This window comes from Oncorhynchus clarkii, chromosome 16 (assembly GCF_045791955.1).
Source record: "Oncorhynchus clarkii lewisi isolate Uvic-CL-2024 chromosome 16, UVic_Ocla_1.0, whole genome shotgun sequence".
NCBI classification, from domain to species: Eukaryota; Metazoa; Chordata; class Actinopteri; order Salmoniformes; family Salmonidae; genus Oncorhynchus; species Oncorhynchus clarkii.
The window spans coordinates 8,489,598-8,504,705 of record NC_092162.1 but is presented as its reverse complement, the minus strand read 5'-3'; the positions used below and the strand labels follow the sequence as shown (position 1 = coordinate 8,504,705).

The 15,108-nt window shown below is 40.1% G+C and overlaps 1 long non-coding RNA gene across 1 annotated transcript; it reads right to left on the bottom strand.

Moving 5' to 3' along the window:
* Positions 1-6,698: 6,698 nt before the first annotated feature.
* LOC139367434 (uncharacterized) lies at positions 6,699-14,885 on the bottom strand. Its single transcript, XR_011626869.1, has 4 exons — positions 14,718-14,885; positions 13,856-13,929; positions 10,056-10,358; positions 6,699-9,316 (listed from the first exon to the last, which is right to left on the bottom strand). It is a non-coding gene; the product is annotated as an uncharacterized lncRNA (long non-coding RNA).
* Positions 14,886-15,108: the final 223 nt, after the last annotated feature.

The window sequence follows — 15,108 nt, the reverse complement described above, 5'->3', positions numbered from 1 at the left end:
AGAGATTTCCATTCAGAAATGCAAGCTGCCTCACTTTCAAGGGGCTGATGCGGTTTCTTTCAGTTATTACTTGCCCCTATTTACGAGAAGACCCTCTCAGTGGGAACGTATGTGGCCACTGCAGAGTCTCTCTGTCATGACTTTAGTAAGCCGTGGGTAGACAGAGGCCTTGTTCTTCCACCAGCTCAGAGGATCTGCAGATGTCTGGAGGAGGGGCTCCCCTGAACAGTCTGCAATTTTTGCCTAAAATGACATGTCCAAATCAAACTTCCTGTAGGTCAGGACTTGAAGCAAGGATATTCTTGATATCATTGAAAAGGAAACTTTGAAGTGTGTGGACATGTGAAATGTATGCAGGGGAATATAGCACATTAGATTTGGTAAAATATAATACAAAGAAAAAAACATACATTTGTTGTATCCCAACATCTTTGAAATTCAAGAGAAAGGCAACGATGTATTATTGCAGTTTAGGCATAAGTTAGATTTTGACCACTAGATGGCAGCAGTGTATGTGCAAAGTTTTAGACTGATCAAATGAACCATTGCATTACTGTTCAAAACATTGTATCAGTCAAATGAACAGTAATTTAAGCTTTCTGGCCATATCAGATCTGTCTATGTCCTGGGAATTATTTATTTTTTAAATAGATTTTTATTTTACCTTTATTTCACTAGGCAAGTCAGTTAATTAAGAATAAATGTACAATGACAGCCAAGGAACAGTGTGTTCACTTCCTTGTTCAGGGGCAGAATGGCAGATTTGTACCATGTCAGCTCGAGGATTCGATCTTGCAACCTTCTGGTTACTAGGCCAACGCTCTAACTACTAGGCTACACTGCCGTCCCATCTTCTTGGGTATGACGTTAACTTCATGCGGCAGGGTAGCCTAGTGGTTAGAGCGTTGGACTAGTAAGCGAAAGGTTGCGAGTTCAAATCCCCGAGCTGACAAGGTTCAAATCTGTTGTTCTAGGCCGTCATTGAAAATAAGAATTTGTTCTTAACTGACTTGCCTAGTTAAAAAAATAATAATAATCATATTAGCGCAAGTTACCTCCACCATACCGCAGGGGGGGTCCAATCCAGGAGAGGTTTTAAAAGCAAATCTATATACAGTACCCATTTTGTTACGTTTCTTCCTTATTTAAAAATTGATTAAATAATATTTTCCCTCATCAATCTACACACAATATCCCATAATGACACAGCAAAAACATATTTTAGATTTTTTTTGCAAATGTATTAAACATAAAAGATGGAAATATGACATTTACATAAGTATTCAGACCCTTTACTCAGTACTTTGTTGAAGCATCTTTGGCAGCAATTACAGCCATAAATCTTCTTGGGTGTGTGTGGATGGAAATTATATGTTTAAATGAATGATTAGAATATTCCACCCTGAAACTATATGATTCTGTGTAATTGATTAGAATCACCAATGAAATACATTAGAATCATCAAATTGTTGTTAATGATGTGTGTAGTGTTAGTCAGAATTAGGGTAAAACAATATAACAGTATGTCTATTATAGTATCTTAAAAACAGACTGTCTGACCGGTGCCGACCTTGGCTGGGGGCCACTGAAAGTACTTCCCAGGGTCTCCCTATCTTGAGGGAGGACGGGGAGTGATTCTCACGGACTCCCCTAATCTTTGTCGACTGGGTAGTGGGACAGTGTGTGCGTGGGACACCTACTGTTTGTGTGTGTAAGTATGTGCGCAAGGAGTCTGTTTGTGTGTGAAAGTATGTGCGTAAGAAGCTTGTATAAAATGAATGGTTTTGTACAACTAACTAGCGCTCTCGTAAATAAACTTTCTGACTATCGTAGCTGGGCCTCCGTCTGATTCATTTCAACCAGTTTCTTACAAATTCTGGGTTTCAGACTGAGTAGTTAATTGAATTGGGTTTATGAACAAGCTTGGCACACCTGTATTCAGGGAGTTTCTCCCATTCTTCTCTGCAGGTCATCTCAAGCTCTGTCAGGTTGGATGGGGAGTGTTGTTGCACAGCTATTTTTAGGTCTCTCCAGAGATGTTCAATCAGGTTCAAGTTCGGGCTCTGGCTAGTCCACATTTAGAGACTTGACCCAAAGCCACTTCTGCGTTGTCTTGGCTGTGTGCGTAGGGTCGTTGTCCTGTTGGAAGGTGAACCTTCTCTCCAGTCTGAGGTCCTGACTGCTCTGGAGCAGGTTTTCATCAAGGATCTCTCTGTACTTTGCTCCGTTCATCTTTCCCTCAATCCTGCATACTCTCCCAGTCCCTGCTACTGAAAAACATCCCCAGAGCATGATGCTGCCACCACCATGCTTCACCATAGGCATGGTGCCAGGTTTCCTCCAGACGTGATGCTTGGCGTTCAGGCCAAGGAGTTCAATCTTGGTTTCATCAGAACAGAGAATCTTGTTTCTCATGGTCTGAGAGTCCTTCTGGTGCCTTTTGGCAAACTCCAAGCGGGCTGTCATGTGCCTTTTAAGTGAGGAGTGCCAATGACCATCTGGATGATCCAGAGGAGGAATGGGAGAAGGTCATGTGGTCTGATGAGAAAAAAATAGAGCTTTTGGTCTAAATCAAATCAAATCAAATGTATTTATATAGCCCTTATATAGTACATCAGCTGATATCTCAAAGTGCTGTACAGAAACCCAGCCTAAACCGCCAATCAGCAAGCAATGCAGGTGTAGAAGCACGGTGGCTAGGAAAAACTCCCTAGAAAGGCCGAAACCTAGGAAGAAACCTAGAGAGGAACCAGGCTATGAGGGGTTGCCAGTCCTATTCTGGCTGTGCCGGGTGGAGATTATAACAGAACATGGCCAAGACGTTCAAATGTTCATAAATGACCAGCATGGTCAAATAATAATAATCACAGTAGTTGTCAAGGGTGCAACAAGTCAGCACCTCAGGAGTAAATGTCAGTTTGCTTTAATAATAATAATAATAATAATAATAATCACAGGCAGAACAGTTGAAACTGGAGCAGCAGCACCGCCAGGTGGACTGGGGACAGCAAGGAGTCATCATGCCAGGTAGTCCTGAGGCATGGTCCTAGGGCTCAGGTCCTCCGAGAGAGAGAAAGAAAGAGAGAAAGAGAGAATTAGAGAGAGCATACTTAAATTCACACAGAACAGCAGATAAGACAGGAGAAGTACTCCAGATATGACAAACTGACCCTAGCCCCCCGACACAAACTACTGCAGCATAAATACTGGAAGCTGAGACAGGAGGTGTCAGGAGACACTGTGGCCCCATCCGATGATACCCCCAGACAGGGCCAAACAGGAAGGGTATAACCCCACCCACTTTGCCAAAGCACAGCCCCCACACCACTAGAGGGATATCTTCAACCACCAACTTAACATCCTGAAACAAGGCCGAGTATAACCCACGAAGATCTCCGCCACGGCACAACCCAAGGGGGGGGGCGCCAACCCAGACAGGAAGATCACATCAGTGACTCAACCGACTCAAGTGACGCACCCTTCGTCTAAACTCCACTCGCTGTGTTTGGAGGAAGAAGAAGGATGAGTACAACCCCAAGAACACCATCCAACCGTGAAGCATGGAGGTGGAAACATCATTCTTTGGGGATCCTTTTCTGCAATGGGGACAGGGCGACTGCACCGTATTGAGTGGAGGATAGATGGGGCCATGTATCGCGAGATCTTGGCCAACAACCTCCTTCTCTCAGTAAGAGCATTGAAGATGGGTCGTGGCTGGGTCTTTCAGCATGACAACGACCCGAAAAACACAGCCAGGGCAACTAAGGAGTGGCTCCGTAAGAAGCTTCTCAAGGTCCTGGAGTGGCCTAGCCAGTCTCCAGACCTGAACCCAATAGAAAATCTTTGGAGGGAGCTGAAAGTCCGTATTGTCCAGCGACAGCCCCGAAACCTGAAGGATCTGGAGAAGGTCTGTATGGAGGAGTGGGCCAAAATCCCTGCTGCAGTGTATGCAAACCTGGTCAAGAACTACAGGAAACATGATCTCTGTAATTACAAACAAAGGTTTCTGTACCAAATATTAAGTTCTGCTTTTCTGATGTATCAAATACTTATGTCATGCAATAAAATGCAAATTAATCACTTAAAAATCATACAATGTGATTTTCTGGATTTTTGTTTTAGATTCCGTCTCTCTCTCAGTTGAAGTGTACCTACGATAAAAATGACAGACCTCTACATGCTTTGTAAGTAGGAAAACCAGCAAAATCGGCAGTGTATCAAATACTTGTTCTCCCCACTGTATATGGATGAGTGATGGCTGTGCAGCATAGGCAAGATGCAGTAGATGGTATAGAGTACAGTATATACACACGTGAGATGAGTAATGTAGGATATTGTTACGAATCCCTTTTGGCCCAACAGTCTAGGGGGGATGGTAGTGAGACCCGTAACATAACTCATGTAAATTATAATAGTGACAAAGTATAAGTGAACGAAATAACCACGACAACTGAAATAATACCGTCAAACTCAGGGTTTATTTATAAAACACACGGTAATGGGGGGGAGCAGGAAAAGGGGCTGAGCTGGACCCAAGGAAAGAAACAAATATGCAAAAACACCCCTAAGCTAGACTAGCCTATTTCAACAACAGCTAACTAACTAACCAAAAATACAGTGGGTGGTCCACCCAGTTCTAACTAGTGTGTGTTAACAAAGTTTACCTACGGGTAGTGTATGCCCATGGGCGACTTGTCTTGGTTTCCCCCTTTTCCCACCAGCAAACACCATACCCAAAACAATACTCACAGGTGATGACAAAGTGCTATGGAGGTGCTCAAACAAAAGAGAGGTTAATTAATACACAGAGAGCGAGTGAAGAACCGAGATCTACAAACATGGCATTTACAAAGATTGAGCTACTGAAATCTATCAAGAACAGCTATCTACCAACATGGCATTACAAAGATTGAGCTCCTGAAATCTATCAAGAACAGCTATCTACCAACATGGCATTACAAAGATTGAGCTCTCCTGAAATCTACCAAGAACAGCTATCTACCAACATGGCATTACAAAGATTGAGCTCTCCTGAAATCTACCAAATGATGGGGTTTTTAAACCATGGGGAAGGAACTGTGATAGGGTAGGAAACAGGAGGAGGTGTGTCTTCTGATTGATGGGTTGATTGTTGACTGATTGGGGAGTAATGATTTTCACCTGTGAGGGGAGAAGGAGAGAAAAGAAACACACACAGGATACACACAGACACAGGATACCTGTATCCGTAACAGATATGTTAACATTATATTAAGTGTCATTGTTTAAAGTGACTAGGGATACATTTATTACATCCAATTAATAATAAAGTGGCTAGAGATTTCTTGTCATGTTAGTTATCCTAACCTACAATGTAAAGAAATAATCTGTTTCGAGACCATAAATCTCATAAAACTGGAACTGACCATAGCTGGTATCAATGGACTGATCAATGACTGGCACCAACGGGCGTTTCCTAATATCAAGGAATCATCAAGAATTGTGATCTACAATTACAGCATATTGGAATGTTCTGGTCCAGTGTGGGATTTCCCACAAGTTTTCCCACAATGTGTTACTTATTAAACCAATACAGATGCAGGAGTGTTAGGACACTGATGATTTGTTCCCACAGATAGGAAATGACCTCAGGGCCATAGCTTCTGTTCTGTTGCTGCCTCCACATTGTCCTTTCTCTGTCACTATGAATCCATATACTGGGCCTGACTGTAAAGATGAGGAGATTAAAATAAAGGATTTGTACTGTAAAGGTTTAAATAGGATACGTGGTGTGTGTGTGTGTGTGTGTGTGTGTGTGTGTGTGTGTGTGTGTGTGTGTGTGTGTGTGTGTGTGTGTGTGTGTGTGTGTGTGTGTGTGTGTGTGTGTGTGTGTGCGTGCGTGCGTGCGTGCGTGCGTGCGTGCGAAACATTGTCATAAAATGGTATTCATGCATTAATAGAACTCAGTGAAGCCCAGTTTTATGTGAGATATCGCATTTTGTAACACACAGTTTGAAAAAGCATGTGATCAAACGAAGCTTCTGATAAAGTGAAACACGTATCGCCAAACTGCTTCGAAGATGGATACTTAGCATTTTTGACGCACGCCTCAGAGCGTATGAAACTTAACATTACTATTGGTAATGATTTACAGGCCACGGCAGGCCTGTAAATAGGGTTGCAAAATTCCCTGAGTAAAAAAAAGAAAACTGTTTGTAGAGTTTCCAGGAATCTTCCAAAAGGGATTTCTGGAAAACATGTCAAGAATTTGCAAGGTTTTTTTTTGCAGGTTTAGTTTAGTTGCAACCTTTTTTATTATTATTATTATTTTATTTTTTATTTTTTATGGTCTCGAAACAGATTATTTGTTTACATTGTAGGTTAGGATAACTAGCATGACAAGAAATCTCTAGCCACTTTATTATTAATTGGATGTAATAAATGTATCCCTAGTCACTTTATACCCTACATTACTCATCTCACGCAAGTCAGTTAAGAACAAATTCTTATTTACAATGACGGCCTAGGAACAGTGGGCAGAACAACAGATTTGTACCTCATCAGCTCGGGGGTTTGAAGTCCAACGCTCTTAACCACTAGGCTACCCTGCTGCCCCTGCATTCATAATGACTGCCACGGTTCAGAACAATGTGAGGAGACTACCTAATCCATTTCAACTAGAATAACCATTTCAGTAAGGGTGCAAAAAAACTAAATGATTAGTTTAGACATTTTTTATTGATCTTTGTGCAGCATAAGATTAATCAATAAATCACTTGATGTTCTGGCAAAAACACAGATTTTAGAAACAATTCACAAAAATGGACATGCAGTAGAGCATGCATAATGTTGTTGATTTGACGTCTCATTTAGTTTGGAGTCCGTTTAAGTAATAATTACTTTTCATTGAACTTACTAAGTATTTGAGTTAAAAATGCAGTTGGTCTTACAGTGTTAAAACAACACCAAAACAACAACACCAAAATACTGTGTTATGGAATAAAACTAAAAAGTGTAGCAGCATCATCTCTAATAGTTTTAAAGTCTGAATAACCCATGGTGTTAGGGAACCAACGCTCTAGGAGTGTTAGTTTGTCAACACTTTGAACTGTGTTAGTTTAATAACGCTATTCTGATGGGTCACATATACACTTTCAGTGTTACATTTAACACTGTAGATGTAAAAATGTTGATCTGAATAATGCTATCTAGGGTTAAAGTTAAGGTTAGGTGTTATGACTTTGTTGTTGTGCCAGCTAGTGACCACTCTGCAGAGCTGCCTCCACATACATGAGTCCAAATAAATGTCAACCTGCGAGCTACGGTAGGTACTGTGATGTCTGAAATATACATGATTGGTGTAGATAATAATTAAATACAAGACAACAAGCTCTATATGATAGAAGTAACATTATAACGACTGGTTATTTCCAAAAGTGTATTTGTACATAAATTAATAACGATATTCATAACAAAATTCCCATTTAGAATATCACATCAATTATACAAACCAAGCTTAGTGGTAAATCACTGCTTGTGAGTTTTACAGAATAATACAACACATAAAATGACACAGTGCCTTCAGAAAGTATTCACACCCCTTGACTTTGTTCACACTTTGTTGTGTTAAAGCCTGAATTGAAAATAGATTCAGCTGAGATGTTTGGGTCACTGGTCCACACACAATAGCCCATAATGTCAAAGTGGAATTAGGTTTTCAAAGGTTTTACAAATAATGAAAAAAATAAAAATCTTAAATGTCTTGAGTAAAAAAGTGTTCAACCCCTTTGTTATGACAAGTCTAAATAAGTTCATGAGTAAACATTTGCTTAACAAATCACATAATACATTGCATGGACTCACTCTGTGTGCAATAATAGTGTTTTAACATGATTTTTTAATGACTACCTCCTCTCTGTACCCCACACATACAATTATCTGTAAGGTCTCTCGGACGAGCAGGGAATTTCAAACACAGATTCAAGCACAAAGACCAGGGAGGTTTTCCAAATGCCTTGTAAAGGGAACCTATTGGTAGATGGGTAAAACAAAAAGCAGACATTGAATAGTCCTTTGAGTTTGGTGGAGTTACTAACTTGACTTAGGGTGGTGTATCCATACATCCAGTCACTACAAAGATACAGGTGTCCTTCCTAACTCAGTTGTCAGACAGGAAGGAAGCCGCTCACGAATTTCATCATGAGGCCAATGGTGACTTTAAAACAGTTACAGAGTTTAATGGCTGTGATAGGAGAACACTGAGGATGGATCAAACACATTGTAGTTACTCCACAATACTAGTTGACTAGTTTGGTGTGGCGGCAGGTAGCCTAGTGGTTAGAGTGTTGTGCCATTAACCAATAGGTTCCTGGATCGAATCCCCGAGCTGACAAGGTAAAAACCTGTTGTTCTGCACCTGAACAAGGCAGTTAACCCAGTGTTCCCCGGTAGACTGTCATTGTAAATAAGAATTTGTTCATCACTGACCTGTCTAGTTAAATAAAGGTAAATAAATAATAATAATTGACAGAGTGAAAATGAAGCCTGTACAGAATAAAAATATTCCAAAACAAGCATCATGTTTGAAACAAGGCACTATTGTAGTACTGCAAAAAACATGGCAAAGTAATTCAGTTTTTGTCCTGAATACAAAGTGTTATTTTTTATGTAAATCCAATACACTAGACGCTGGGAGATGAATTCACCTTTCAACTGGACAATAACCCATGGCCAAATCTACACTAGAGTTGCCAAGAAGACAGTCAATCTATGGCAAGATCTGAAAATGGTTCTCTAGCTATGATCAACAGCCAATTTGGTAGAGCTTGAAGAATTTTGAAAAGAATAATGAGGAAATGTTGAACAATCCAGATGTGGGAATCTCTTAGAGACGTACCCAGACAGACTCACAGCTGTATTCAATGCCAAAGGAGCTTCCACAAAGTATTGACTTAGAGACGTACCCAGACAGACTCACAGCTGTAATCAATGCAAAAGGAGCTTCTACAAAGTATTGACTTAGAGACGTACCCAGACAGACTCACAGCTGTAATCAATGCAAAAGGAGCTTCCACAAAGTATTTATTGACTTAGGAGTTTGACTACTTGTGTAAATGAGATTTTTCTGTCCCCACAAGGATAGTAGAACCAACACACACAGCTCCTCCAGACTGAAAGTTATGCAGGCTTCTGGTTTAGGGCCTCTCTGGTAGCTTTGCCATTGTTTCTCAAGGAACTATTAAGTCTTAAGATGAGAAACAGTAGAACACCCAGAACAGTGATGATACTGACGATAGGTGACCTGACGATCCCAGAAACGCTTGTTTTTCATTTCTCACTGAGAAAATAAAGAGAGGTTAGCACTCTGAATACTCACAAATGTTGCAGTATCAAGCCCCATATGGAAAATATACACTGAGTGTACAACACATTCGGAACACCTTCTGAATATTGAGTTGCACCCCCCTTTGCCCTGAAAACTGCCTCAATTCATCGGGGCATGGATCCTACAAGGTGTCAGGGATAATGGCCCATCTTGACTCCAAGGTTTCCCACAGTTGTGTCAAGTTGGCTGGATGTCCTTTGCGTGGTGGACCATTCTTGATACACACAGGAAACTTTTGAGCGTGAAAAACCCAGCAGCGTTGCAGTTCTTGACACACTCAAACCGGTGCTCCTGACGCCTGCTACCATACCTCATTCAAATGCAGTTAAATCTTGTCTATCCGTTCACCCTCTGAATGGTATACATACACAAGCTATGTCTCATTTATCTCAATGCTAAATAAATTAAATCCTTCTTTAACCTGTCTCCTCCCCTTCATCATCACTGATTGAAGTGGATTTAACAAGTGACATCAACAAGGGATCATAGCGTTCACCTGGATTCACCTGGTCAGTCTATGTCATGGAAAGAGCAGGTGTTCCTAATGTTTTGTTAACTCAGTGTATATGAATACTGTATTATCACATTTCATTTGAATTACTGGACCTTTTCCTGGTCATATCACATGAACCCATGTAACCTGTGTAACACTGGTCACTGTATATTAGCATTGTACCTACATGTAACTTACATGAAACAGTCAATGTGCCATGTCCGTTGCCACAGTCTGTGTTAATGGTAAAAGTGTAGTTTCCTTCATCAGCGTTGGTAACATTTTTGATCTCACAAAAGTAGGTGTTGGTTGTTATCGGAGTGTTACAATCTTTTGTACAATCACAATTTTGTATTGGAGATTTTGATTTATGTTTCCAGAAATAATTTGTAGTTTTACATCCCAGATTATTCTGACCTACATCACTGTATTCCACTCTACATGTCAGGTTGTGGTTCTGTCCTGCTACAACCGATTGATTTTCACACGTTACATTAACCCCTGGAAAAACAAACAAGGACATGAATTAATCAACAAGCAACATAATATCGAATGTCAATGAGGGCGGCAGGGTAGCCTAGAGCGTTGGACTAGTAACCGGAAGGTTGCGAGTTCAAACCCCCGAGCTGACAAGGTACAAATCTGTCGTTCTGCCCCTGAACAGGCAGTTAACCCACTGTTCCCAGGCCGTCATTGAAAATAAGAATTTGTTCTTAACTGACTTGCCTGGTTAAATAAAGGTAAAATAAAAAAAATAAATAAAAATGAAAGGATATCAATGGATAATATTGGGTATCAAACTATATCAAGGAATGAACATGCAGCATAATATCATAGCATTGTTCCAGTACATTTTACATGATGATAAACGTGTTAATATACTGTACATACAATGACAAATGTGTACATTCACATTCATATGTACAGTGGGGCAAAAAAGTATTTAGTCAGCCACCAATTGTGCAAGTTCTCCCACTTAAAAAGATGAGAGAGGCCTCTAATTTTCATCATAGGTACACTTCAACTATGACAGACAAAATGAGAAAAAAAAATCAGAAAATCACATTGTAGGATTTTTAATGAATTTATTTGCAAATTATGGTGGAAAATAAGTATTTGGTCACCTACAAACAAGCAAGATTTCTGGCTTTCACAGACCTGTAACTTCTTCTTTAAGAGGCTCCTCTGTCCTCCACTCGTTACTTGTATTAATGGCAACTGTTTGAACTTGTTATCAGTATAAAAGACACCTGTCCACAACCTCAAACAGTCACACTCCAAACTCCACTATGGCCAAGACCAAAGAGCTGTCAAAGGACAACAGAAACAAAATTGTAGGCCTGCACCAGGCTGGGAAGACTGAATCTGCAATAGGTAAGCAGCTTGGTTTGAAGAAATCAACTGTGGGAGTAATTATTAGGAAATGGAAGACATACAAGACCACTGATAATCTCCCTCGATCTGGGGCTCCACGCAAGATCTCACCCCGTGGGGTCAAAATGATCACAAGAACGATGAGCAAAAATCCCAGAACCACACGGAGGGATCTAGTGAATGACCTGCAGAGAGCTGGGACCAAAGAAACAAAGCCTACCATCAGTAACACACTACGCCGCCAGGGACTCAAATCCTGCAGTGCCAGGCGTGTCCCCCTGCTTAAGCCAGTACATTTCCAGGCCCATCTGAAGTTTGCTAGAGAGCATTTGGATAATATAGAAGAAGATTGGGAGAATGTCATATGGTCAGATGAAACTTATAACTTGTAAAAAATATAATATAAAAAATATAACTTTTTGGTAAAAACTCAACTCGTCGTGTTTGGAGGACAAAGAAGGCTGAGTTGCATCCAAAGAACACCATACCTACTGTGAAGCATGGGGGTGGAAACATCATGCTTTTGGGCTGTTTTTCTGCTAAGGGACCAGGACGACTGATCCGTGTAAAGGAAAGAATGAATGGGGCCTTATATCGTGAGATTTTGAGTGAAAACCTCCTTCTATCAGCAAGGGCATTGAAGTTGAAACGTGGCTGGGTCTTTCAGCATGACAATGATCCAAAACACACCGCCCGGGCAACGAAGGAGTGGCTTCTTAAGAAGCATTTCAAGGTCCTGGATTGGCCTAGCCAGTCTCCAGATCTCAACCCCATAGAACATCTTTGAAGGGAGTTGAAAGTCTGTGTTGCCCAGCAACAGCCCCAAAACATCACTGCTCTAGAGGAGATCTGCATGGAGGAATGGGCCAAAATACCAGCAACAGTGTGTGAAAACCTTGTGAAGACTTACAGAAAACGTTTGACCTTTGTCATTGCCAACAAAGAGTATATAACAAAGTATTGAGATAAACTTTTGTTATTGACCAAATACTTACTTTCCACCATAATTTGCAAATAAATTTATTAAAAATTCTACAATGTGATTTTCTGGATTTTTTTTCTCATTTTGTCTGTCATAGTTGAAGTGTACCTATGATGAAAATTACAGGCCTCTATCATATTTTTAAGTGGGAGAACTTGCACAATTGGTGGTTGACTAAATACTTTTTTGCCGCACTGTACATTATCATTCAGTGGTATCCTGAAATGAGTAACACCTTTCAAAGGGTCTCACAGGAACCTCTGTGTAAAAGTTCAAACTGGAAACTTTTGGTAATGTGAGGGGTTAAAATGTGAACCTTTTTATTAACATATTGTAGAGGTGTCAGACTGTTAGATTAGAGGCATAGCTTATTGGAGGCGTGGCTTTTAGCTAGTTCTTTATGGCCACCCGTTAGCGTAAATGTCATTCCCGTTCATAATTTTCATAATATTGAGTGTTTATCGATATTAGAGCAGTGGTACTGGGTTACCTTCAGACAAGTGTTGTAAGTCTTGTGGGCATACTAGAGTAAACAATTATCATGTACTGCGCCTTCAGAAACGTTTAATATCCCTTGACTTATTTCACATTTTGTTGTTTTACTAATTTTATTAAATATATGTTTTACACATAATACCTCATAATAACAAAGTGAATGCATTTTATTAGACATTTCAGTGAATGTATTGAACATTATATACAGAAATATTGAATTTACATTAGTATGAGTCAATAAAAGAAGCCTCGTTGGCAGTGATTACAGCTGTGAGTCTTTCTGGGCACGTCTCTAAGAGCATTGCACACCTGGATTGTGTAACATTTGCCCATTATTATTTTCAAAACCTTCAAGCTCTGCCAAGTTGGTTGTTGCTAGACAACAATTTTAGGTCTTGCTATAGATGTTCAGGTAGATTTAAGTTAAATAAGGAATGTGAAATTATTTTTACTTTTACTTTTGATACTGAAGTATATATTTTAATCAAGTAGTATTTTACTGGGTGACATTCACTTTACTTCAGTCGTTTTCTATTGAAAGGTGTCTTTTCTAGTATGGTAATTGGGTACTTTTTCCACCACTGGAATTTATACACCTCTGTCAGCATCAATGAAGCTACAAAACTGTCTGTGTTCAATCTGAACATGACAATACAATGACATTTAATCAAATGTCTTTTTTTCTCTCAACATGGCAGGGTTCATAATTATTGACACCAATGAAGATTCTTATTAATAAAGTATTGAAAGGTTTAGTATTTGGTCCCATATTCCTAGCATGCAATTTGACTTTTCAAACTTGTTGGATGCATTTGTTGTTTGTTTTGGTTGTGTTTCAGTTATTTTCTGCTCAATAGAAATGAATGGTAAATATGTATTGTGTCATTTTGGAGTCATTTTTATTATAAATAAGAACAGCATATGTTTCTAAACACTTCTACAATAATGTGTTTTCTACCACAATGATGAATACTCCTGATTTAATTGTGAATAATGATGAGAGGGTCAAAGATCTTACCCCCAAGACATGCTAACCCCTCACCAATACAATAACAGGGGAGGTTAGTATGTCTCGGGGCTATGATCTTTGAACCTATAACTTTCTCACTCATAACAACCATAATAATGTATAAAGTGTGCAGTTTACCTTGTTTTTCTGACTGGACATTAGAAGTGAGCAAACCGAGACTCAGAAACAGCAGAAGCATTTTGCCATGTGTCCTAAAGCACAAAGAACAAAAACCACAAAACATGAATAGCTTATACATTAACCTACATTAACCTACATCAGATTGGACATAGACTGTATGCTTCAAGCAGTAGTTCTATGTCTTGAAGGGACTGGAATTAACCACAGCCCTGATCTGTAGTTGTGGCAACTGTGGAGCTGTAGTGATATTTAATTAAGAACAGGTCAGGAGAAATTCTGGGTGAATCTGAATAGTTTTCAAGTTCCACTCAAGCAGTTTTTTAAATTACTTTTCCTGACGAAAGACCATATCCAAAGTATAAATACAATAGTGTGTACACACTTAAGCCTTAAAATAGACATTGAGAAAAATAGAGCTTTTTAGATTTATCTGCAAAAGTCAATGAGTTAAAAAATACTTTGGCGTTGTAAAATGGGTATGAGAGGTTCTGCTTTGCAACCTGGGGCTCCCCCCGCACCAAAACTTCTCCACCCTGCAAGCAATCTGCAAAGCCTGAGCTTTTCCACATTTATGCATTTTCCTCTCTCCACAGCCTTAGTAGGCCTACCAAAGAAACACCCAGAGTTCAGCTGAATTCACCATCTAACACAGAATGTCGTTAGCGCTGAGGAAAACAAAAGAACCTTCTGAGATTGAGACCCTGAGAGTAATCATGAGATGTCCGTCGAGGTGACGTGACCAGCAAATCCTCACTCACTCACTCCCTCACTCACTCACTCACTCACTCACTCACTCACTCACTCACTCACTCACTCACTCACACACAATGATCTAAGTAGGTAAGGATACTGTACTTACAAGCTTACAGCCTCTGAATGTTCTGCCGTCAAATAAAGTTGTATTGTGCTGTGTCCCAGAAAATAACTGTGAGAGAAGAGATTCGGTGGAGACAATCTCTACCCTACCTGAAGACTGTTGAGAAGGCATGCAACACGTTCTCTCTCTCTCTCTCTCTCTCTCTCTCTCTCTCTCTCTCTCTCTCTCCCTCCCTCTCCCTCTCCCTCTCCCTCTCCCTCCTGGACAGATCCCCGACAGTCCTAAAATGGGCAGCGAGGGAGGGCAAAGCACAGTGAATTTACTTTCACCAAGGGTTTTTTCCCTGGACTTTTTCTTAGGCTAAGATAGATTTTTAGGTCTACTAACCACAGTTCCTGACAATCCACATTTTGCACACCCGGTAACTATCATA